Source organism: Staurois parvus, unplaced genomic scaffold (genome assembly GCF_062004578.1).
Source record: "Staurois parvus isolate SC_StPar_1 unplaced genomic scaffold, SC_StPar_1.0 ptg000775l, whole genome shotgun sequence".
Classification (NCBI taxonomy): domain Eukaryota; kingdom Metazoa; phylum Chordata; class Amphibia; order Anura; family Ranidae; genus Staurois; species Staurois parvus.
In genome coordinates this window covers 257,475-284,617 of record NW_028318571.1, presented here as the reverse complement: position 1 = coordinate 284,617, position 27,143 = coordinate 257,475, and the positions used below count along the sequence as shown (strand labels likewise).

Here is a 27,143-nt window from a genome sequence, read left to right as displayed (position 1 = left end):
CCACAAGAACCTGACGTATCTCTCGGAAGCTAAGAGGTTGACGCCCCGTCAGGCCAGATGGGCTCTGTTCTTGTCGCGTTTTAACTATGTGGTCTCCTATTTGCCTGGCTCCAAGAATGTCAGGGCTGATGCCTTGTCACGGCAATACTCTGAGCTGTCCAGGGAGGTCTCTGAGCCGACCTCGGTCATACCTCCGAAATAGATCCTGGCTGCCATTCGTTCCAGCCTGACTTCTCCCCTTGGGGAGCAGATTTTGGCGGTTCAAACTGATGCTCCCTCTGAGAGACTGGCTGGTAGATGTTTCATACCTGAGGGATTGCGCATCTGCTTGCTGCGTACCTACCATAATTCCAAGACCGTCAGTCATCCAAGAAGGAACCAGTTGTCCTGGGTCGTTTTTCCTTTATTATGGTGGCCATCTCTCCGTTCCGACATCACCTCATATGTAGCGGCATGTTCTGTCTCGGCATCCTCCATTGGGCCTTCTGCAACCCATTCCCAATGGGGAGCGTCCCTGGTCACACCTGGGCATGGATTTTATTGTAGACCTCCCTGCGTCTCGAGGCCATACGGTCATTCTTATGGTCATTGATCGTTTCTCGAGGATGTGCCATTGTGTTCTGTTCAAGAAATTGCCGACTGCGCAAGAACTGGCTACGGTTTTCGCCAGGGGGATCTTTTGCTTGTATGGGTTGCCTAAGGTGATTGTCTCGGACTGTGGGAGCCAGTTTGTGTCCAGGTTCTGGCGCACCTTCTGCTCCCAGTTGGGTATCAAGCTCTCATTCTCTTCGGCCTACCACCCGCAGTCCAATGGGGCTGCGGAGCGTTCCAACCAGGCCCTGGAACAATTCCTACGCTGCTATATCTCTGACCATCAAGACAATTGGGTCGATCTCCTGCCATGGGCAGAGTTTGCGAGGAACTCGGCTGTCAACTCCTCCTCCGGGATGTCTCCCTTCATGGCCAACTATGGGTTCCAACCCGCTGTGTTGCCTCCGTTGTTCTCGCCACAGGACATTCCAGCTGTGGATAACCATCTTGCTGCCTGCGTTCCGCGTGGGGGCAGATCCAGAGGTCCTTGAAGGACTCAGCTCAGCGCCAGAAGCTCCAGGCTGATCGTAGATGGTTGCCCGCTCCTTCATACCAGGTCAGAGATCCGGTGTGGGTGTCCACTCGTAACCTCAATCTTCGGGTGCCCGCACCGAAACTGGCTCCCTGTTTTGTTGGTCCTTTCCGCATCCTCCGCAGGGTGAACCCGGTTGCCTATGCCCTTGCTCTTCCTCCTGGGATGCGTATCTCCAATGTCTTCCACGTATCCCTGTTGAAGCTTCTAGTCTGTAATCGCTTTACTGCCTCTCCGCCTTGGCCTCATCCTATCCGGGTCGACGGTCATAAGGAGTATGAGGTGAGTCGCATCCTGGACTCTCGGTTGGTCCACGGTCGAGTGCAGTTCCTGGTCTATTGACGTGTTTATGGTCTCGAGGAGAGTTCCTGGGTTCCTTCCGCGGATGTTCATGCTCCTGCCCTCCTCCGCGCTTTTCACGCCCGCTTTCCACAGAAGCCTTATGTTGAGCTACGGAGGGGGAGAGGCCCTTGAGCAGGAGGTACTGTCAAGGTCCTACCTTTCCTCAGACCTTGTGCTGTTCCATGTGCTGGCATCCATCTTAGGTGTCTGCAAAGCATTGTGGGATCCTTTATGCTTCAGCCCTCTGCGGCTCATCCCCCAGGAGGTGGCGGCTTATCACATATAAGTCTGCTGTTTGTGGCTGCCCATTGCATTCGTGTCCTGTCTGTTGCACAACAGCAAGCTCCTGTTTAGCTACTCATTGCTTTCCTGGATACCGACTCGGCTTTGGCTAAGACTCCTCCTGGCTTCTGACCCCGGCTCTGGCGACCATTCTTCCTGGCTCCTGATCCCAGCTCTGGCGACGATTCTTCCTGGCTCTTGACCCCGGCTTTGGCTACGATTTCCGCTGTTGGACTTGCATAGACTCTTGTCTTATTTTTATATTAATAAACCTCCTTATGTGTCTGGCTCCTCGCTCCCTGACACTGACCAAGTACTGAATTTGTCTTCTCCGCCTTCTGCAGTCCAGAATTGCTTCAACCTCGTATTCCACCTCCTCCCCAATTGTTATCGGTGGAGGTGGTTCTACTCTCCCTGGAAATGGATCTGGAACAGCTGGCTTGAGTAAGGAGACATAAAAAAACTGGATGAATCTTGTATGATTCAGGAAGAAATAGCTCATACGCCACTGGATTAATTTCCCTCTTGATCTGGAAACGGCTAATGTACCTTGGTCCAAACTTTCGTGACGGCAAGGGAGTTTTAGGTTGGCAATTGACAGCCAAACTTTGTTTCCGATCTTTAGAGGAGGGTTTCCTCTCCATTTCCTGTCGTAGTGCTTCTTATAATCAGCCTGGGATTTCTTTATAGACTCTTAGAGAACTCTACAGTTGTTCAGCATCATGGAGAGTCTTTCCTGTACTGAATCTTCAGGAATGGTGTCCGGTATGCAGGAAAGGTGGAATCCATAATTGGCCCAAAATGGTGATTGGTTTGTGGCTGAATGGACTGAGTTGCTATAGGTAAACTCTGCCAATGGGAGTAGGGATGCCCAATCATCCTGGGAAAAAGCAGAGAAGCACCGTAAGTATTGCCCCAAAGTCTGGTTTGTTCACTCCGTTTGCCCATTACTCCTGAGGATGGTAGGCAGACGATTGGCAGATTTCCACCTTAAGGGCCTTGCAGAGGGCTCTCCCAGAAACTGGAAATAAACTGCACCCCTCGGTCAGACAATATTACTGGGCAGACCATATAACCTAACGATCTCTATGATAAAGGTAAGTGCAATCTCTGGCGCAGATGGAGTACCCAGCATTGGTAAGAAGTGGGCCATCTTGGATAGCCGATCCACTACTACTAGAATGGTAGTAAACCCCTCAGAGGGCAGCAAGTCCACAATAAAGTCCATTGCGACCATCTCCCAGGGACGATCAGGAATGGGCAGGGGCCTCAGTAACCCCCAAGCCTTGGTTTTGTCTCCCTTGCTACGCAGACACACAAGATTTCACATAGGCTCTACAGTCTTGATTCAAGTTGGGCCACCAAAAGGATCGCTGGATCAGTTCCATTGTTTTACGGGCTCCAAAGTGTCCAGCCAGTTGATGATCATGGAAAGTCCTGAAAATTCGAGATCTTACTTCCTGGGGTACAAAGATCTTATCCTTGTGCCAAAGAAGACCATCCTGCCTTCTTAACGAGTTTTGTTTAGGTTCAGAACATAGTGCAGCGGCTTGCTTGATTGAAGACTTTAGGCTGGGTTGAATCAGCAAAAAATTTGGGGCCGACAAGATGGTGTTGGGGGGAGAAGGCTCTTCTGGGTCCGGGAACATACGGGAAAGAGCATCTGCCTTCCCGTTCTTGGATTCTGGGCGGTAGGTTATATGGAGATTAAACCTGGAGAAATAAAAAGCCCATCTAGCCTGCTGAGGTCTTAGGCGATTGGCAGATCTTAGATATTCCAGATTTTTATGATCTGTGAAAATCATAATTGGGTGGCTGGCTCCTTCCAAGAGGTATCTCCATTCTTTGAAGGCTATCTTGATTGTTAGAAGTTCCCTATCACCCACATCGTAGTTCCTTTCAGCTTGACTCAGTTTCCTCGAACAAAAGGCTATTGGGTGAAGCAGAGCCTTTGGGCCCTGGAGCTGAGAGAGTACGGCTCCTGTAGCCACTTCAGATGCATCCATCTCCAGGATGAAGGAAAGTTTTGGTTCTGGATGATGTAACACGGGAGCGGAAGTGAACTGATTTTTTAATTGCTCGAACGCTATTTGAGCTTCCTGGCTCCAGCAAAAAATGTGTATGCTGCCAAGTGAATTTAACAATAGGGGAAATGATGGTTGAAAAGCCCTTAATAAATTTCCGATAGAAATTGGCGAAGCCTACGAATTTTTGGACCCCTTTCCTGTTTGAAGGTGCAGGCCATTCCAGGATAGCAGATACTTTTTGAGGGTCCATGGAGATTCCCTCAGTGGAAATTATGAGCCCCAGGAACTGGATGGACTGCTTTTCCAACTCACACTTGTACGCAACAAGCCATGTATCCTTAGAGTATTTAGCACTTTCCTAACATGATCTCGATGGAGTTCCAGTGAGGTAAAAAAAATTAGGATATCATCCAAGTAGACATTTACGAAGAGATCAAGGTATTCCTCTAAAGATGTCGTTTACAAAGTGTTGAAACATAGCAGGGGCATTACATAGCCCAAATGGCATCACCAGGTACTCGAAATGTCCAAAGCATGTTCTGAAGGCGGTCTTCCACTCATCGTCTTCTCTTATGCGGACTAAATTGTAGGCCCCCTGTAAGTCCAATTTAGTGAATACTCGGGCTGTTCGAAACCTCTGAAACAACTCAGGCACAAGAGGAAGAGGATACCGATTCTTAATGGTAATTTTGTTAAGCTCTCTGTAGTCCATGCAAGATCTGAGAGACTGATCTTTCTTTTCAACAAAGAAAATACCAGCTCGGCAGGAGAGGAAGAGGGGTGGATGAATCCCTTAGCGAGGTTCTCGTCTAAGTAATGTCGGAGAGCTTCCAGTTCAATCTTGGACAATGGGAAAATTCGTCCAAATGGTATTTCTGCCCCTGGAAGTAACTCAATTGGGCAATCGTAAGACCGGTGAGAAGGCAATGTGTCGGCCTTATTTTTATCAAACACATCAAGGAAGTCATGGTAGGTAGAGGGCACTGATTGACTGGCCTCTGGGGAAGGTTGGACTGAGAGACATATGGAAGAATTGGTGAGCGTAGGGGCACCACAGTGCTGCAGACAATATTCTGATGAAAAGATTATTTCTTTCTTGGGCCAACTGATTTGTGGATTGTGGGCTTGCAACCAGGGCATTCCTAGGCTGGATACATGGGGGATCTGATGACGTCAAAACGAATGAACTCCTGATGGCCGGAGTCAGTTGTTGCTAGAATAGGAATGGTTTCCTGGGTAACAGGTCCTGAGCTCGGAGTAGTGTCATCGGCTAGTAATAAGTCAAGTCTCTGTTTCTTAGGCAGAAGAGAGATATGTAAGTCCTTGGCAAGTTTGATGTCCAAGAAACAGCTACAGGCTCCTGAGTCAACGACTGCCCATAACTTGACGTCCCTTCCAGCCACCTGCAATGATATGGGGAGAATGACATTGGTGGTTAAAGTTCCAGATAACTGAAGGTACGAAGGATGGGGTTGGCTGGACTTACTTGGTTGCACTGGGCAGTTATGCAAGAAGTGGCCCCACAGTAGAGACATAGATTGCCTTGCTGTCTGCGTAGCCTTTCTTCCGGAGTTGGGGCAGGTCGGAGAAGGCAAATTTGCATTGGTTCTACCTCAGAAATGCTGATGGGTTGCGGAGTAGGGGCAGGAGCCATTGGTCCTGGAACTTTTGGCAGAACCCATGTGGGTCGAAAGTTCTGAGTACGCTCAGCACGTCTTGCCCGTAGACGCCAATCCAACTGGGTAGAGAGCAGAATAAGGTTCTCCAAGGAGGAGGGAGCTTCCACCCTAGCTAACTCGTCCTTGAGTGATTCGGACAGGCCTAGGCAGAACTGGTACTTTAATGCTGCGTCGTTCCAACCAGTATCCACTAACCATTTGCGGAACTCCACTATGTAGTCCTCCACAAGCCGCCGACCTTGTAGTAGAGCATGGAGGGCGGACTCAGCAGTGGAGGTCCTCTGGGGATTATCGTAAAGGGCAGCCATGGCTTCAAAAAATTCACTCAGAGTTGAGTGCTGGGATTTTTTGTTCTAGTAGGCTATGTGCCCAAGACTGAGGTTCTTCAGACAAGAGGGAGATGATGAATCTGACCTTGACTGCTTCCAATGAAAAGGTTCTGGGTTGTAGAGTAAAATACAGTTCACAGGCATTTCTGAAAGCTCTGAGCTTATGTCGATCCCCGAGGAAACGTTCAGGAGTAGGGACCCTGGGTTCCGGAGGTGGTAACACCACAGCAGGAGTGGTAGCAGGAGACGGACTGGAAGGTGCAGCTACAGGGTTAGAACTGACAGAAGGAACCTGGTCCGCAGAAGTAGTGAGGGAGTGAAGACGCCCTTCCAGCTGGAAGTATCCTTGCTGTAGATCTTTCACTGCTTGAGTAAGCGCCGTCATCTGTTGGCACAGGGCCTCTAGTGAGGTAGCGCCTCTCTCGGCCTGGTGATGGAGGCCAATGGAGAGAGAGCTTCCCTTTTGGCTAAGTTCCAGACTCCCCTGAGAGTGGGACAGCGGGAGTCAGGCCCAAAGTGGCACAGGTCGCCTGTAAGAGTGCTTGTTGGTGGTCCACCCAGGAGCACAGCTGATGCACAGAGATGAGGTCTGCAGACAGATGGCACCTGTGCGAGGTATGCAAGCCCTTCTGGGAATAGAGGATTACTGGATAACCGGTTAAAGCCAAGGTCAGGTACCAGGTAGGAATCAGAGCAGACGTAGTCAGATGGAATAGCCGAGGTCATACACAGATGAGCGAGACAGTATCCTTTAGCCAAGCCGAGGTCACACACAGAGGAGCGAGAGAGCGAGTATCCTTTAGCCAAGTCGAGGTCAGATCAGGGGTTAAGTAGAGTAGACAGGTTCAAGAGCAAGCCGAGTCGGTATCAGGAAGTCACAGGAACCAGGAACAAGGTATGGGAGATCATCCAGCAACTAGAGGAAGTGATGAGCCTCCTTATAAAGGTCGTCTGAGGCTGATGCGTGCTTCTGCGGCCATGCAGGGTACTAACAGAAATGCCAGAACTTCTGCCGTGTACAGGACCCTGACAGTTGGGAAGCAAAGACTTTTTTGTAGCAGAGACCCTGCCTGCCCAAGACAAGTGGGCTGCCCCGATGTTGTCAATTCGCTGTTTCATGAAATGAAGAAGAGCTTCATAATTTAAGCGGTATATGGAATAACTTTGGTAAAAATAATTTGATTCCTAAATACTTAATAGTGGAGTAAGGCACCCAGGAGGAGTCAGAGGACACAGAGATGGATTTTTTTTATGTTTTCAGAGATTGCAATTAGGAGCATATGGGATTCAGAAATATTCACTTTATAGAGGAATATTTGACATTTGACAGATATTTGACAGAAATGCCAGATCTTCCAGAACTTCTGCCGTGGACAGGACCCTGACAATCCATCTGTGGACAAGGGGAGGATAGCGGCCAATTTCACTCCTCCAAGCTGCTGTCTTTTCTAAAAGGCTGTCAAGTTAGGCTGTGTCCCCCAGTGTCCCACACTATGCCCACGGCACACACACACATACCTCTCCAGGAACCCAAACTTTCCCCAAAACAGGAAGGGAAGGACATGGCCGAGAAATCCAGGGGTGGCTAGCAGATAGCCTCTCCCTCCCTCTTTCTCCCTTGTATGGTCGCCGGGACCACAGAGAGACCCCGGCCTTCCTATGCCTGCCTCACAGGGGTACCATTCCACCCTGTGGTCTTTTGGTCAGTGAAAACAACAAACGTTCCGCTGTATAAGGAGAAGCAATCAATACTGAGGATCAAGGGGAAGGGTGGGGAGTTTTAACAGCTGTCAATTGATTGTGTTTCCTGTAGGGAGGAACCTCTCATCTCTCAGGGGTGCTGTCCTGGAAGGTGAGAAGAGAAAAACACATTTTTCAATTAGGATCAGTGTTATTGGTGTCAGAGTGTTTAGGCAAGATAATAAAAAATGCGAAATGCACACCATTGTTTCTGGGCCCTACTACAGGTACAAACAACAATATGCACATACTGCATGTGTTATCTGCGATTATCAGGAGCAGTAAAATTTATTTTGGGTTGTTCTTTGATGGTAAATGATAGTAACAGCAAAAAATACACAACTAAAAAAAAAAAAATGTACTATTTTGTGCCAGTTTTCCTTTGATAATAATAAAAAATAAATATAAAAAAATAATAGTTGTGATAATATGTAAAGGTTTGCTAACATGTCAAATTTGCAAAATTGTGCTTAGGCGTTAACATTCGTTTACCCTCAGGAACTAAGGGGTTAAGGAATGTGCTGGCTGCTTAACAATCCGCTATTCACTGGTTAAAGGCACTGGCAGCATCTTTGTGTCACATGACCCCAAAAATGCACCTAAAAACACTCCGTGGGTGCATTTTTGGTGCTTTTCCCATTGACTTAAATGGAAGGTGCATCTTTGGTGCACTTTTGAAAAGCACACCAAAGATTCTGCATGGAGGGCTTTTAAAATTGTACAGCAATGTGAAACGTAACACAGGATTTAAAAAGAGGGATCATTTTGATGCGCTTTTGTCACGTTAGAAATATGCCTTCCAGTGCACAAAAAGCACATAGGTGAGAAAGGGTCCCAGTTAAGAGGTTACAAACTGTCCTATATGTGCATACATATATGTGTATTTAAATTTTAAAATGTATTTACAAATGGAGGAAACCATATTGTGATAAACAGGACATATATTCCTTCAATCCTGTATAAAGGATAAGTATATAAAGCCCTCATCTAGGCTAAAAAATAACCTAGCCTAAAAATTCAATTGGCTGTTGTGCTTCAACAACTTTTTATTAAGGTCCCCCTTCCTAGGGCCCAACTTAACCTTCAGCACTACCCATTGTCACAATCATGCCCACAGGGAGAGGTGCGGTTCTCCATTTTACCCCAAACTTCTACATTTTGGTATTACTCTTAAACTCATATGCCATCACCTGATGGGGGGGGGGAGGTATAGTATCGTGCATACAAGAGCCAGGCACAGGCTCTCACTGTATTAAGAAGTCTTCATGTATCCCCTCATTCCCCCCTCCCTCAGGGGAATAAGGATTGGCTTGTCCGGGGTAGGCAGATACCAGTTGATGTTGTGTAGAAAAAAAAGCCGTTATGTTTTGGGTGTAGTCAGAGACGTGAGGACTTTCTGCGTGCAACATCTCGCAGAGAAAGAGAAAAGAAGATCTCCCTGCCTTAATAACGAAACTAACAGTGGGAGATCAAAGCATCCTTTTGGTCATGAGACTTGAAGCTGCTTAAAACCAAGGCTGACTGGCAAGTACTTTAACCCTTAAACTCCTTTCTGTTATCTGTTTGCTGTGCTGTTAAGCTCTGTATATTTATATACAGTTGTGTTCAAAATAATAGCAGTGTGTTGAAAAAAGTGAATAAAGCTCAAAATCCTTCTAATAGCTTTTATTTCCATACACACAAATGCATTGGGAACACTACACATTCTATTCCAAATCAAAACATGAAGAAAAATATATCAAATTTGTGTTGTTCCTCTAAAAAAATTGAAGAAAAGTGAATATTAGACTGTTCAAAAAAATAGCGGTGTTTGTATTTTTCTTTACAAACTGAAACATTCACTATATAAACTGAAAAATGTATGAAGATTTTGCTTTCCTTTGAGTCACTTAATGAATATTTAGTTGTATAACCACTATTTCTGAGAACTGCTGTACATCTATGTTACATGGAGTCAACCAACTTCTGGCACCTGTGAACAGGTATTCCAGCCCAGAATGATTGGACTACATTCCACAGTTCTTCTCTATTTCTTGGTTTTGCCTCAGAAACTGCATTTTTGATGTCACCCCACAAGTTTTCTATTGGATTAAGATCCGGGGATTGGGCTGGCCACTCCATAACGTCAATCTTGTTGGTCTGGAACATTTACTGGTGTGTTTGGGGTCTTTGTCTTGTTGGAACACCCATTTCAAGGGCATTTCCTCTTCAGCATAAGGCAGCATGACCTCTTCAAGTATTCTGATGTATTCAAACAGATCCATGATCCCAGGTATGCGATAAATAGGCCCAATACCATAGTATGAGAAAAATCCCCATATCATGATGCTTGCGCAACCATGCTTCACTGTCTTCACAGTGTACTGTGGCTTGAACTTAGTGTTTGGGGGTTGTCTGACAAACTGTCTCCGGCCACTAGACCCAAAAAGAACAATCTTAATTTCATCAGTCCACAAAATGTTGCGCCATTTCTCTTTAGGCCAGTCAATGTGCTCTTTGGCAAATTGTAACCTCTTCAGCACGTCTTTTTTTTTTAACAGTGGGACTTTGCAGGGGCTTCTTGCACATGGCTTCACATAGGCATCTTCTAATTGTAACAGCACTGTAACCAGCATGTACAACATTTGCTGCCTTCCTTCCTTAAATAATTAATTGCCACCTGTTTTTCAAAGAATGAATAACCTCACTAACAGAACTCCACACTGCTATTATTTTGAAAGTGCCCCCTTCAATTAGTGATTCAATTACACAGAATCAGCAGCATGTATGTCATGACTGTTGGGTGTGTTGGATTTCTATTACTCTACTACACCTGCTAGTAAATTATTTGCCATGTAGAAATATCATTTCTACCAAAAGCAGTGATTGATCAGGTCAGTGATGTCTAACTGCTATTATTTTGAACACAACCATGTGTGTGTATATATATATATATATATATATATATATATATAGGTTACGTCTTCTTTCTGTAAATATTTCTTCTGCACCCCTTTAACCTTTTGGTAATAAATCTTACTTTCTGAAAGTGTTGAACTGTTTCTATAGCTCTTGAATGTAACTTACGAGTCCCTGCTGCTGAAGAACGCTACTATGAGTGTTTAACCCTCTGTATAACCGGTCTGTAGAGATAGCGGTATACTGTCGATTAACCAATCATCCTAGTGTATTGCTGAGTTTCCTCTCTCTGTATAAAAAGGAGGTGGTGGCAGCGTGAAGGGTTAATTGCCTAATTAACCTAACCCAGTAACAAGCGCATTCAGGCTGCCGGTACATCGATTGTGGTCCAATTAGCTGGAAAATCGTTGTGCAGGGTGCAGCTGGGTGTGGCATTGTTACGCACGTGACAGTGCGGTTTTAGATTGGCTAGTCCTTCGGTCACGAGTTTGGTGAGAAGGGCTGGGGTCTCATGCCGCGCCCGTCACATATTGTTGGCAGCGTACATGAGATAGTTGCATTAAGAGCTTCAGTGCAGTGTTAAAGATTAGCTCTGCACTGAAGGATTGTAACCTTTGTGGAAAAAGTCCTTACAAACAAGCAGTGCATATTTTATATATATGTATATACACCCTGTTCCAAATTATTATGCAAATTATATTTTTCTCATTTACCTAAATAATTGATGTAAATAACAGTCAGCATAATTCTCAGGTTATCAACTATTAAGAGTACAATTCAAAATTTATTTAACAAACCTCCTAATGATAACAGTATTTTTTCTAAACATAAAAAACTTACAATGCACTGTTCCAAATTATTACACACAGTAAGTTTCAAAACACTTCATAGGTTGTAAAGAACTGAAAATTGTCATGTGTTGTATTTGCAGCATATTTACTAAAATCAAAAGCTATTTCAATCAAACTTTTAACAACATTTTAACTTTTTAAACATTTTAACAGGGCACGATACATTTTAACATAGGACCCCTTATTTGATGGCAGCTTCACAAGTCTTGCATCCATTGAACTTGTGAGTTTTTGGACAATTTCTGCTTGAATTTGTTTGCAAGATGTCAGAATAGCCTCCCAGAGCTGCTGTTTGGATGTAAACTGCCTCCCACCCTCATAGATCTTTTGCTTGAGGATGCTCCAAATATTCTCAATAGGATTGAGGTCAGGGGAGGATGGAGGCCACACCATGACTTTCTCTCCTTTTATCCCCATAGCAGCCATTGATGCAGAGGTATTCTTTGCAGCATGAGATGGTGCATTGTCATGCATGAAGATGATTTTATTACGGAAAGCATAGTTCTTCCTTCTGTACCAGGGAAGAAAGTGGTCAGTCATAAACTCCACATACTTTGCAGTGGTCATCTTTACTCCTTCAGGGACCCTAAAGGGGTCGACCAGCTCTGTTCCCATGATTCCGGCCCAAAACATGACCACCACCGCCTTGCTGACGTCGCAGCCTTGTTGGAACAGGGTGGCCGTCCACCAACCATCCACTACTCCATCCATCTGGACCATCCAGGGTTGCACGGCACTCATCAGTGAACAGGACTGTTTGAAAATTAGTCTTCATGTATTTTTCTGCCCAATGCAGTCGTTTCTGCTTGTAAGCACAGGTTAGTGGTGGCCGAATAGAAGGTTTATGCACAGTTGCAAGACTCTGGAGGACTCTACACCTTGATGTCTGTGCGTGGGACTCCAGAGGCACCAGCAGCTTCAAATATCTGTTTGCTGCTATGTAATAGTATTTTAGCAGCTGCTCTCTTGATCCGTTGCATGGATCTGGCAGAAATCTTCCTTAATGTGCCTTTATCTGCACGAACCCGTCTGTGCTCTGAATCAGCCACAAATCTCTTAATAGTGCGATGATCACGCTTAAGTTTTCGTGAAATATCTAATGTTTTCATACCTCGTCCAAAGCATTGAACTATTTAACTCTTTTCGGCAACAGAGTGATCCTTTTTCTTCCCCATATTGATTGAAAATGGTGCTCTGCTTAATAATGTGCAACACCCTCCTTTAGTAGTTTTTCCTTAAATTGGGCTCACCGGCCAATCTAATTATCACAGGTGTCCGAGATTGTTTTCAGTGATCAAAAGAGCCCTGAGACACAATGCCATCCATGAGTTAAACTGAAAAACAAAATATTTACTCTTTGTGACACTTAAATAGAATTTGCACATGAATTTGAAACAGGGTGTAGTATAGTGTTCCCAAAAACGCAGCGTTAGCGGGATCAGCTTGTTACTGGGTCAGGTTAATTACGCAATTAACCCTTCACACTGCCACCACCTCCTTTTTATACAGAGAAAGAGGAAACTCGGCAATACACTAGGATGATTGGTTAATCGACAGTATACCGCTATCTCTACAGACCGGTTATACAGAGGGTTAAACACTCATAGTAGCGTTCTTCAGCGGCAGGGACTCGTAAGTTACATTCAAGAGCTATAGAAGCAGTTCAACACTTTCAGAAAGTAAGATTTATTACCAAAAGGTTAAAGGGGTGCAGCAGAAGAAATATTTACAGAAAGAAGATGTAACCTATATATATATATATATATATATATATATATATATATATATATATAGCATAACCGCAAAGCAAACCAGTAACAGAAAGGAGTTTAAAGGGTTAAAGTACTTGCCAGTCAGCCTTGGTTTTAAGTCTCATGACCAAAAGGATGCTTTGATCTCCCACTGTTAGTTTCGATATTAAGGCAGGGAGATCTTCTTTTCTCTTTCTCTGCGAGATGTTTAAAAAAAATACTGTTATCATTAGGAGGTTTGTTCAATAAAATTTGAATTGTACTCTTAATAGTTGATAACATGAGAATTATGCTGACTGTTATTTACATCAATTATTTAGGTAAATGAGAAAAATATAATTTGCATAATATTTTGGAACAGGGTGTAATGTGAACGCTGGTATAGCGCTGATCTGCTCAAAGATATTGATCCAATCAGACACTATACTAGCAATGGAGGTTTAGTGTGCAAGTGAGCGTGTTCCTGGCAATCAAGGGGTTAAATGTGCTTACTGGTGTACTAGCGGGCAATCTGAAGCTATCTGGGAGGGGCGCTAACTGACGCTGACGTTAACACTATCAGAAGTCGCCAGCGACACTAATACAGTGATCAGTAAAAATCTGTGCACTGTAAACAATGACACTGGTGACAGGGCAGTGAAGGGGTTAACTGGGGGGGGGGGGGCAACAATGGGTTAAATGTGACCTAGGTGTGTTTTAACTGTAAATGTGTGCTGTTTTTCTCATGTTTTCTGTGTCTTCTTCTCTCTCTGGGACCGAATTTGCCCAGGCACAGAAGATTTACATCATATCCTGTCCTGTGTAACTGTCAACACAGGACAGGATAGGACAGGGACCGATCATCCAACTTCAGCCGGACATCACTGGCTGAAATTGAATGATTGATCCTTCGGGGATCGAATCGTGACATCCGCGGGTTGGCAGGGGTGCGTGCACCCCCCCCCCCCCCCCGTCCGCAAAAGCATCAGGAGCGCGAATGAGTTTTAAAACGTGATTCTGCACAGCGGTGCCGCCCTGCCGCAGTATATATACTGTGGCTGGTAGACAAGTGGTTAACATAAAACCAAGTACATGTTATGGAGCCATAGTACTATCTAAATTTTTCCAAACTGTGAGTGGGTTTGTATTCTATGTTAACTACATGCACAGATATCTGTAACCTGCCTAATTTGGATATCTAGGTCAATTTTACATACCAAAATGCTAGACTATTTATATAAACCTGCAAGCCTACAGTAATCTAGATGATTTGTTTTTACACTTCAAGTAGGAGGTATGGAGGCTGCAAAGTACTAGAACAGCATTGGTCACCTTTAGGGTTACCATAAATTAGTGCAAGGGCCTGCCTGATTGCATACAATTTGATAGTTTTTAGGTTTGACCTCATATTATATGGTTATGGTAAATCTAAAGGAAAATTGTACAAGAAAATTGTATAATGTATCGCCAGCCTAAGTGGCAGCCACAGTTTCTGTATACATTTGACTTGCCCAATGGGTTTATTTTCAGCGTTAACCGGTTGCAGACCAGCCACAGTACATATACTGCAGCAGGGCGGCAACGCTGCACAAAATCCCGGCCAGTCACTAACAGGGAGGACGGCTGCAGTGTTTACACTGCAGCTCTCCTCCCTGTCAGTTTCAGCACACTGTTCCGGAGAGCAGAGCTTAGCTTTCTGGATTAGTGTGTTCCTGTGAAGTACACACCCCCCCACCCCCTAGTGAAACACTCCCCTCACACAGTTAACCCTTTGATTGCCTAAAAATGTTAACCCCTTCCTCCCCAGTTTTTTTTTTTTTTGCACTGATCTATTGGTGTCACTGGGGATGTCAGTGACCCCAAGTCAGTTCCACCCTAATGTCTGAATGTCTGCCGCAATCCCGCCATAAGTCGCTGCCAATCGACGCCATTTTTAATATAAAAAAAGTAAATAAATTCCAATATCTATACCGCCATTTGTAGACGCTATAACTTTCATGTAAACCAATTAATTTACGCGTTTTGGGATTTTTTTTTTTTTTTAGCAAAGACATGTCGCAGAATACATTTTGGCCTAAATTTATGAAAAAATTAGATTTTTACATTTTTTTACTGGACATATTTTATAGGAAAAAGTTGAAAATATTGGGTTTTTTTCTCAAAATTGTCGGTCTTTTTTTTTATAGCGCAAAAAATAAAAAGCGCACAGGCGATCAAATACCACCTAAAGAAAGCTCAATTCGTGGGGAAAAAGGACGTAAATTTCATTTGGGTGCAGCGTTGCATGACCGCGCAATTGTCAGTTAAAGTAACGCAGCGCCATAACACAAACCGCTTATGTAACTGCTTCCTGACCGCCCTATAGCAGAAATACTGCTACAGGGTGGCACGGGTGCACAAAATCACATTAAATATATACGTGATTCGCGCTCCTGTGGTTTTCACCTTCCTTCCAGTTAGCGTCAGATTGCCCATCAGTACACCAGTAATCACATTTAACCCATTGATTGCCAGGAACATGCTCATACACAATAAACCTCCATTGCTAGCATAGTGTCTGAACGAATCAATATCTTTGATCAGATCAGCACTATACCAGCATTCACATTAATATAGCGTCCCAAAAAACTCAGCGTTTGCGGGATCAGATGTGCACAAGGGGACAGGGAGGGGGGGTGACAGGAGGGAGCCTGCCTGTGGATTCCCACAACAGGGGAGCCAACTTTGTGGTACTCAGCCAGGGAAGCAGGATGCTCCCTCGACGGGGGCCAGATTGCCGGCGACAGGGGGGTGAGGGGCCGCTGGGGACTTCCTGTGTCAGGACAAGGAAGAATAGAAGTCCCAGCACGGATGGGACAGTAGAGTGAGGGGCTGCTGAGAGGTGGGGGGCAGCAGGCACCACATCTGGAGGATGGGGGGGGGGGGGGAGGACCAGCTCCGTGACAACCCCTCCTCCCTCCATTCTATAAGTGCGGCCAGGGGAACCTCAACAGGTTCCCTCGGAAGCACTTGTGGACTGCATTTATCTACTGGGGGTCTTGCTGACTGGACAGCCCACCTGCATTGGGTAGTGAAATTGTAGGGTTGTAAAGCCAGGCTCCATCGTAAGAGGAGGCCATTATCCCCGGAGACCCGATTCAGCCAGGTGAGGGGGTTATGGTCTGTGAGGATGGTGAACTCACGGCCATACAAATAGGGTTGAAGTTTCTTCAATGCCCACACTATGGCCAGGCACTCTATGGTGGCATAGGCGACCTCCCGGTCTAGTAGATTCCTGCTATGGAATGCCACAGGGTGCTCCTCCTCTTTTACCTGGCTGAGGACGGCCCTCAGCCCATAAGTAGGAACCTTAGCTGGTAGTTGGGTGCTGCTAGGATGGGGTCATGGGAAAGGACCTCCTTAAGCAGGTCAAATGCAGTCTGGCAGGCTGGGGTCCAGGTTACCATCCGAGGCATGGCCTTCTTGGTGAGATCTGTGAGGGGCTTCGCAATCGTGCTAAAATGAGCAAAAAATTTGCGGTTTTAATGGCCCCCGATGGCGTCCTCTGTGCCGCTTTGCCATCTCCTTCCTGAGGGACTTTGTGACGGGGAAGAAGACCATGGTATTCCGCATGCTCGAGGAGAAAAGATTTGATTATTTCCTGCTGAAGATGAAAGAGGCAGAGAATGAGAAGGACCCAGATTTCTGTGATGAGAGCCTACAGGCAATGTTGCAATAGTCCAACAAGAAACTGATGAGGTGACGCAGTCATTGCATCTACCTAGGTTCGAAGACAGACCACAAATGCCGTATACCAATGCTGTCATTCATAAAATGCAGAGAATTTTAGACCTGACATCAAGTACTCTCCTCCAAAGACATCGAGTTCCATGGATATGCCATCCCGAAGGGCACCATCATCATCCCATTCCTTTTATCGGTGCTCTATGACCCCTCTCAATGGAAGACGCCACAACAGTTCAATCCCGGATACTTCCTGGATGAAGAGGGCCAGTTCCGCAATCGGGTGGCCTTCATGGCATTCTCAGCAGGAAAGCGCGTTTGTCCCGAAGAGAGTCTGGCCCGAATGGAGCTCTTCTTTCTCCTCTCTGCTCTGCTTCAGAAATTCACCATCAAGCTGCCCCCGAGATCTGAACGTCGGCTGCATGCTAACAAATATGACATTTTGTCCAATGCTCAGCTGTGTGCCGTCCCCGAGCATTATCCACCAAGTATGTTCTCTAATATTTCATTATGAGATGACGTTTTGTCCTTGATTTTACGGTTATCTTTTCTTGATGCTAATTGGAGGCCATGTTTCCAATGATTTTTGAAAATGAGGCCCTCTTGGGCTATAAGGAACTCCAGAATCATGGTTCCTCCATTCTGAAGAAGCCCACGTGACTCGCTGGGCAAAACGCGTTACGTCACATCTGGGTGCAGCCTGCACAGTCTCAGCTCGGTCGGCTCTCCAGCCGTCTTACCTCCCTGCACCCTCTGCATGGATACATCAGCACACTTGCAGGTCACAGCATTGTCATAGCCCGGCCGCACTAACTGAGGAATGCACCCTACCTGGCAGGAACCGGAATATTTGCACCTATCATGAGGTGCTCAGTGAGGTGAATTTGCTATTACCAGCCTAGAAGCTGTCTGCACATTACTCCAGTGAATGATCGCTCTTCCACAATACACAGGCAGGATGTGGTGAGCTATGATATGAATCCGTATCAGTTGTGCACAACTATGACCTTATTACAATAAGCCATCAAATGCTGGTCAAGTAGTTATGATATCTGCCTGATGGTCTTTGAATTTTCACTGTACTTCCACAGGCTGCATACAAAAAAAAGAACATAGCATATATACCCAACAAGGACCAATGACGTACTGGTGCATCACTGGACTTTGAATGGTTATACCAGGATGATGCCTACAGCTGCAAGCATCATCCTGGTATCGTTATTTTCAGCCAGCGATCAGCTTTCATGTAAAAGCAATCCTAGTGGCTAATTAGCTGCAGGATTGCTTTTACAAGCAGCGGGAGATGGTTCCCCCCTCCCCCACTGCCTTCCACGGCCTTCTCGGGCAGTCCCGTGCCATCGGGGGAACCTGAGAATGCAGCTGGTGTTTCTTCTAGCTGACCATAGAGCTGATTGGAGACCAGAATGGTGCCTGGCATTTCAGGGCCTTCGAAACTGTGATAGGTAGTGAGGAAGTGAAATGAGGAAGTTACGCACCTTCAGGCTTTCAAAGTGGTCATTGGATTTCAGGCTCCTGTATGTGGCTAGGCTCCCAAAAAGTCTCACACATGTGGTATCCCCATACTCAGAAGTAGCAGAATGTATTTTGGGGTGTACTTCCACATATACCTATGGCTTGTGTGAAAAATATATAATTAAATGACAACTTTGTGTACAAAATAAAATATATATTTTGTCATTTTCCAGAAATTTGTGGAAAAAAAATAAATCTTCCATGAACTCAATATGCCTCTCAGCAGATAGCTTAGGGTGTCTACTTTCCAAAAAGGGGTCATTTGGGGGTGTTTGTACTATCCTGTTATTTTAGCACCTCAAGAAATGTGATAGGCAGTCAGAAAGTAAAAGCTGTGTAAATTCCATTATCTATACCAATTGAGTACTGTCTGTGATACTTTTTTTTTATTTGCACTAACATACAATTTTGAAGACAAGCTTACGGGGAATGTCCCCTTCTTCAGGTGAAGAAGGGGACATTCCCCGAAAGCGTGTCCTCAAAATTGTATGTTAGTGCAAATAAAAAAAATATCACGGACAGTACTCAATTGTTTCTGTCGCAAATGCACTAATACGGCTACAATCACCTCACTTCAAGCATTATCTATACCATAGTTTGTAGATGCTATAATTTTCACACAAAGCAATCAATATACACTTATTGGGATTTTTTTAACCAAAAACGTAGCAAAATACATTTTGGCCTAAATTTATGACAAAATTTTAGTTTTTTAGTATATTTTTTATGACAGAAATGAGAAAAAATTTTTTTCTCAAAACTTTTTTTGTTTATAGCAGCAAAAATAAAAAGCACACAGATGATCAAATACCACCAAAAGAAATCTCTATTTGTGTGAAAAGAAGGACATAAATTTAATTTATGTACCGTATTGCATGACCGCGCAATTGTCAGTTAAACTAGTGCAGCGCTGTATAGCAAAAAAATGGCGTAAATTGCAGTATCTATACCATAGTTTGTAGACGCTATAACTTTCACACAAAGCAATCAATATACATTTATTTGGATTTTTTACCAAAAACATGTAGCAGAATACATTTTGGCCTAAATTTATAACTAATTTTGAGTTTACTATATATTTTTATAGCCGAAAGTAAAAAATATTGTGTTTTTTTTTCACCGAAATAAAGCTCTATTTGTGTGAAAAAAAGACAAATTTTGTTTGTACAGCATTGCATGACCGTGCAATTATCAGTTGAATTAGTGCAGCGCCGAGTAGCAAAAAGAGGCCTGGTCATTAAGGGAGGTAAATCCTCTGGAGGGCAAGTGGCTAAGATAAGATTACCAGTTAAGGGTTTCCCTCTGAGGTTTGGGGAAATACCCAAGCCATTTACACACCCAGTGGAGGCAGAAAACATTTCAGAATGGTAAAAAGGAAGGTCACAAAATATGGAATGTTGGAGGGGTTCTGTGGGTTCCCCTAAAGCAGGTGTTTCCAAACTTTCTAAACAAAGGGCCAGTTTACGGTCAGACTTTAGGGGGGCCGCTCTGTTGCCACTGGGAGTTGAAATTGTCCTGGTGTCAGTGGGAGTAAACAATGCATCTTTGGTATTAGGGGGAGGAACAGTGCCCCATTGCTGGTGTCACTGGGAGGAATAGAGCCCTATCGTTGGTGTCAGTGGAATAGTGCCCTGTTGTTGGTGTCAGTGGGAGAAATAGGACCCCATTGTATGTCTCAATGGGTCCCATTGCTGATGTCAGTAGTAGGAATTATGCTCCATTGTTGGTGTCAGTGGGAGGAATAGTGTCTTGCATCAGTGTGGAGAAAAGTGCCTCAAGCCCCCGGGGCGCAGTTTGGAGACCACTGCCCTAAAGTATGAGGAGCTTACTGTTTACACACCCAGGAGAGTAAAGAAATGTTTCAGGATGGGAGAAAGGGAATTGGGCATCTGCGTGATATATGGCATCCCTGAGTGAATGAGCTGGGGTCCTAAAATAGGAAGCCATTTATACGCCTGGCAGAGGGAGGTATGTAATGCCTCAGGAGAGAAAAGAAGGCCATGAAGTATGGTATTGCCTCTATGATAGGCAAAGTAACAAGTTCACTTGATAGGCGTCTGTTGTAGATGCAGCATGTCAACTACACTACAATTTCCTTCCAGAGCTCTAAGAAATAGCCAGTGATTCTGCCGGTGACAGCCTTTGGCTCTGTCACAGAGGAGAGAGCAGCATAGCTCTTGGTGTCTGAATAAATACCTGGCCTGAGAGCTGTGATGTTGGACAATGTGCATGCTGCACATACAAATGGCTTTACATAGGGATTCAATGGGCAAATAGGGCAACAGGACAGCATGAGGAAGGTATTTGTAATAGAAAGCACATACAGTCAGGTCCATAAATATTGGGACATCGACACAATTCTAACATTTTTGGCTCTATACACCACCACAATGGATTTGAAATGAAACAAACAAGATGTGTTTTAACTGCAGACTCTCAGCTTTAATTTGAGGGTATTTACATCCAAATCAGGTGAACGGTGTAGGAATTACAACACCAAAAGTAATGGGACAATTGGCTTCTCAGCTGTTCCATGGCCAGGTGTGTGTTATTCCCTCATTATCCCAATTACAATGAGCAGATAAAAGGTCCAGAGTTCATTTCAAGTGTGCTATTTGCATTTGGAATCTGTTGCTGTCAACCCTCAAGATGAGATCCAAAGAGCTGTCACTATCAGTGAAGCAAGCCATCATTAGGCTGAAAAAACAAAACAAACCCATCAGAGAGATAGCAAAAACATTAGGCATGGCCAAAACAACTGTTTGGAACATTCTTAAAAAAAAAGGAACACACAGGTGAGCTCAGCAACACCAAAAGACCTCAAAGACCACGGAAAACAACTGTGGTGGATGACCGAATAATTTTTTCCCTGGTGAAGAAAACACCCTTCACAACAGTTGACCAGATCAAGAACACTCTCCAAGAGGTAGGTGTATGTGTGTCAAAGTCAACAATCAGGAGAAGACTTCACCAGAGTGAATTCAGAGGGTTCACCACAAGGTGTAAACCATTGGTGAGCCTCAAAAACAGGAAGGCCAGATTAGAGTTTGCCAAACGACATCTAAAAAATTCTTCACAGTTCTGGAACAACATCCTATGGACAGATGAGACCAAGATCAACTTGTACCAGAGTGATGGGAAGAGAAGAGAAGGAACTGCTCATGATCCTAAGCATACCACCTCATCAGTGAAGCATGGTGGTGGTAGTGTCATGGCGTTGGCATGTATGGCTGCCAATGGAACTGGTTCTCTTGTATTTATTGATGATGTGACTGCTGACAAAAGCAGCAGGATGAATTCTGAAGTGTTTCGGGCAATATCATCTGCTCATATTCAGCCAAATGCTTCAGAACTCACTGGACGCCGCTTCGCAGTGCAGATGGACAATGACCCAAAGCATACTGCAAAAGCAACAAAGAGTTTTTTAAGGGAAAGAAGTGGAATGTTATGCAATGGCCAAGTCAATCACCTGACCTGAATCCAAACTGAGCATGCATTTTACTTGTGGAAGACAAAACTGAAGGGAAAATGCCCCAAGAACAAGCAGGAACTGAAGACAGTTGCAGTAGAGGCCTGGCAGAGCATCACCAGGGATGAAACCCAGCGTCTGGTGATGTCTATGCGTTCCAGACTTCAGGCTGTAATTGACTGCAAAGGATTTGCAACCAAGTATTAAAAAGTGAAAGTTTGATTTATGATTATTATTCTGTCCCATTACTTTCAGTCCCTTAGCAAGTGGGAGGCACATATGCAAACTGTTGTAATTCCTACACTGTTTACCTGATTTGGATGTAAATACCCTCAAATTAAAGCTGACAGTCTGCAGTTAAAGCACATCTTGTTCGTTTCATTTCAAATATATGGTGTATAGAGCCAAAAATGTTAGAATTGTATCGATGTCCCAATATTTATGGACCTGACTGTACATTAATTAAATCTCACAGTTCATTTGCATCATTGTTACAATTCAGGTTGCATGTTAAAACATGCAATCTGAATTGTAACAATGATGCAAATGAACTGTGAGATTTAATTAGAGTGCAGAGTTCATTTGGGAACTGATAACATGTCAGGGAAGGCATAAACTGTAAACTAACAACATTAGAGAGAAACTTTATAGCAAATGCTGCTCTGTCGCACCACCATTATGTGCCATTATTCACATTTGTCTTAGTATGTTTCCCTTCAGCGAAGCTGCCACCATCTTCTGGGTCCAGCGTATTCTTGCTTTAGAATTAGGTGGCTGCTGATGATGCAACTCCTGTGTGTGTGCACCGGAACTGCATTACCTTGGCACACAGCTTTAATCTCAGCATCTTAGATTTGACTCCGTCCCATTTTACAAGCTGATTATTTCTCTTCACCCCGTTTACCAACTGACTGTGATAAACCACTGAATCGTGTGAAACACGTTGTCATGGTAACCGGGAGTTGTTGAGATTGGTCTCCTTCCTCCTGAGGGCTCACGATGGCTGCTGTCTGCTTCCCTGAGGTCCACTGAGGTGATTTCCGGTGCGCTGTGATGTCACTTCTGGTGTGCGATCCTTGGTGACACGAAGGAGGTCTTTTCTGGTTCCTCTTACCCCTCAAGTGGCATCTCACCAGACTGCTGGCTTGTGGATAGGGCTGTGGATAAGGGGGTACCACCTGTCCTTCTGTACAGGGCACAGGCCAGCAGCGGGGTCCAGACAGCTGTGTGAATCGGATGTGGGCAGGGAGGGTAATCAGCAAGTCAGGGAGGACAATTTCTGGAACTGATCCCCTGTATAGATCCCACTGCACCAGCTGGCTTCTTTTCACCCTCCCGCTGGCTATCAGCTGCTGCAAAAAGAGGCATACAGGGGTTTGGTTCCAGTAATTGCCAACCCACCACATCCATCACCTTCCCTGTGCACCATACATTTCCCAGTGCTGCAAAGATGCCTCTGTGTGCTGCCCAGGTGCACCCTCCCCCACAGTACTGCCGCATTCCGTCCTCTCCTTCCCACCAGCAACTGCAAGCACACAATAGGATCCTTCAGAGATGGGGAGTGGTGGAAGGGTCCCGTAAATATGTCACATTTACCAGCCCTTTTCTTTCCTGAGTGAACACAATGAGAGATCGATTACTCACTGTGTTCATTCATTACTGAAGCATAGTAAACTAGCAGAATTTTTTTTTTTTGGGGGGGGGGGGTATGGCCTGTCAGACTGGCTTTGTGGGGCCCCATGGTTTCTAACAGCAGCCCTGCTTGCGGACACTATTTTTACTAACTACTGTTGTTCACTACTCTTCCATCTGTGGAGTTCACCATCCAAGCTCCCCAAAGCCATGTCTACATACATGTAAGCCGCTCCCACCATTCCTTTCAGCCTGTGGCTTGTGCCAATCCTTGTCTTGCACCATACTGTTTCATGGATACATTTCAACATAGTGACTATGGTTTTATTGATTTATTAAACTTTTGTATTAATCATATTGACTGCTCGATATGTTCACCACTGCATTTATTTCCTGGCTTTCACCACAAGCGCTCTGATTTTCTATGCTCTTTCTATAATTTTTAAAGAATGCCTTGACTGAAAAAAAAGTTTTAGAAACACTGCTTTAAGCATCTACATCCTTTAGCAGAGTGAGCTGCAGCAGTCATGGTTTAGCAAAGGGGATATAACAGTTTTTTTACTACAAGTTTACTAAACATGAACTTGTCCTTAAAGTCATGACATAGCAAAATTACAATAAAGCAGGTTGATTTAGTTACACGGACAAAAGGATAGATCAATAGTACAGAGTGCTGTACAGAGCAGTGAACAGCTATAACACACCACTAAACTTGGCAAAGCGTAGCATACCATGTAATGTGAGCAGTTCCTTTGCCAGAAGACAACCATGCGACGCAGCACAGCTACAGTGTTGACTCTAAGAGCCTCCGAGCATGTTTTTATGATGCAGCAGGACTGCATTCACTAATAAAATCACTTTCAGATCACCTTACATTTCTATAAATAAAAGCTCCATACATAAACAGCACATCAACCACAAGCCAGTGCTGGCTACAGGTCATACCACCAAGAAATGGCAGTTACTCTTACCTGTTTATATAGCCTTAGAATTCGAGAGGGGTCTGGCTGCAGACTGGAGCTCTATTTTCGACAGGAAACATGTGACCTCCACCGTTTTTTTCTAGTAAACTTTAATGCAACAAACAAGCAGAGGCAGCAGAATGGAGCTCCACTCGACAGGAAGCATGTGACCTCCACTCCATTTTTTTATTTGATGAAACTTTAATGTCTTAAACAACCAATAGACACAACTCAGGGAACTGGAGGTTACATGTGTCGTGTCACATATTTCCTGTGTATACTTTTCAAGGGGGTGTGGCCGAAGACTGGAGCTCCACTCGGACAGGAAACATGTGACCTCCACTCCAACTATGTTTTAGTTTAAGTGAACTTTAATGTAACAAACAATGAATGGCTGCAGAGTGGAGCTCCACTCGACAGTAAATCTGTGACCTCCACTCCACTTTTTTCATATAATGAACTTTAATATTACAAGCAATAGATACAACTCAAAGAAGTGGAGGTCACATGTTTCCTGTGACATATATCCTGTGTATATTTTTGCAGGGACACTGTAGTCTGTTTTTTTTAGCAAATGCACTAAATGTGCAGCGTTTAGGAGATATTCCAGAGAGCAGGAGCAGGTGTAGCGGCAAGATGTGTACCCCCATGAAGATGTAACACCGGCGCTGGACCCAATGTCAGTGCATGTGCTCTGAAGAAATGGCATACCTGTGCGGTTCCTTCAGAGCTGTGTGCCAAGCCCTGGGCTCGGCCAGTCACATGATGCAAATCCAGAAAGAAAACCAGCTGAAGATGGAAGCCCTGTTAGTGGTGACTTGTTTACTTGTGATGTCTCCGACTGCTGCTCTCCGGAATATCTCCTAGGAGATATTCATTTTACCTTCAGGTAAGCTTTTATTATAAGCTTACCTGTAGGTAGAACTCAAAGAACGCACTTTACTACCACTTTACTAGAAATTACAAAACCTACCTGCCCTGTGCATCTGATAAAAAAGAGACTACAGTGTTTCTGCAAAAATGTACACAGAAAACGTGGCCTCCAATTTCTTGAGTTGTGTCTATAAGTGGTTTTGCTATATTAAAGGTTCATTAACCACTTCAAGTCCAGACACTTTTATCCCCTTCCTGACCAGGCCAGTTTTCAGCTTTCAGTGTGATCACACGTAATGACAATTGCGCAGTCATGCAACACTGTACCCATATGAACTTTTTAGCATTTTTTGAGACAGATAAAACTTTATTTTGGTGGTATTTATTCACCACTGGGATTTTTATTGTTTTTGATATATAAATAAAAAAGTCCAAAAATTTTGAAAAAAGTGTTTTTCTTATAAAATTTTGCAAATAAATAATCTTTTTTCATAAATCTTGGCCAAAATGTATTCAGTTATTTTTTAGTAAAAACAAATATTAGTTTACAACCAAAAATTATAATTTTAAAAAAAAATTTACATTTCTATTTTATTTTTTTATATTATTATTTTTTTTTTTTTTTTTTTACATACTGTCACCCTAGCAGTACAGTGTCACCATAGTGACACTACTACTTGTGGGGGGTTATGAAAAAATTTTTTTTTTTACATTGATTGCTTTTACACCCATAAAGGCTGTAAAAGCAATCATTTCTCCTCCTCTCTGGCTGCATTCTTGCAGCCATTGAGAAATACTGTGTGAGCTGTGATTGGTCACAGCTTGTCACATGGTACAAGGCTGTTGTGAATAGCCTTGTACTATGTGAGCTCTGTGATCATTCACAGATTTTACACGTAGTAAGCAATGATGTCAGAAGTGACATCTTGCTTACTACTTTTCATGTGATCACTGATTGGCCAATCAGTGATCGCATGATGTACAACGATCGGTGTTCCACTGTGTTCGGCAGCGGGCACCGAATCACGGTGCTGCGCACTCCCAGGGAGCATGCACAAGCAGGGGGTGGGGAGGCCATTTATAAACGGCCACCCGCCCATGCACTGCTCCCATCCGGATGTTTATATACATGGGCCGGACGGGAAGTGGTTAAAGGAAAAGTTCTCCTTCAGGAACATGTTCCAACCATTTTTATCATGGAACATGTAACATGTTCCCAATCCTGCAGCTGGCGCCTGCTGCCCCCCCCCCCCCCTCCTGGTGACAGAAGTATGGGGAGAAGTTCCCCATACAAGCTTTCACTTTTTAAAAACACGGCCGCATCATTCATTCACATTCCTCTGTACAAGAATGAACTACAGTTCCCGACACCCTTAGCGGCTGTCAGCTTGTAGTCCTCAATGAATTACCATGGCACTGTTAGAAGTATTGGCATGCTCATTCGGGATGTACAAGCAAGCAGATACATTGACAGCCTGCAGGAGACTTGTATGGCGTCGGCGATCTGCTGATCACTAGTGCAATGCTTTAGAGGCTCCTAACACAAAAAATAAATGCCCATTTTTTTTTACCTGCAAGAAAATGTGCATTTATTATTTTTTGTGTAAAGGTGAACTTATCCTTCAACCCTTTCGCTACTAGGTCCATACACCATATGGACCTGACAGCAGGGGGCTTTATACACAATCCAGTGGCTGCAGCCACTGGGGTTTGTATAAAACTGACTGACAGGCAGACTCCTGCCTGTCAGGTGGAAGCAGTCAGGTGGCTCCTCTACCGCTGGCCTTCCACAGCCCCCAGTTCCAGTGCAGTCCACCCCGCGGGTGCCAGCAGGTGGAAGGGAGAGAAGAAACCACTCCCCTCCGATGTGTGACCTGGAAGGCAATGTCCATAACGTCATTTCCAGATCACATCTGTCACTTTCCCGACTAGAATAGCCAGGGAAAGATG

At 44.4% G+C, this 27,143-nt stretch overlaps 1 protein-coding gene and 1 pseudogene across 2 annotated transcripts in view; one reads left to right on the top strand and one right to left on the bottom strand.

Annotated features, from left to right (window-relative positions):
• Positions 1-24,484, bottom strand: part of CCDC127 (coiled-coil domain containing 127) — a 79,825-nt gene extending 55,341 nt beyond the window's left edge. Inside the window, exon 1 of one of the 2 annotated variants that reach the window (XM_089654545.1) lies at positions 24,330-24,484. The gene's annotated coding sequence lies outside the window, so the exon portion shown is untranslated. Of the gene's footprint in view, positions 1-24,089; positions 24,114-24,329 lie in introns of those variants that run through there. The other variant, XM_089654546.1, reaches the window with a different exon arrangement.
• On the top strand, positions 16,779-17,238 carry LOC149444770 (cytochrome P450 2C3 pseudogene; annotated as a pseudogene).
• Positions 24,485-27,143: the final 2,659 nt, after the last annotated feature.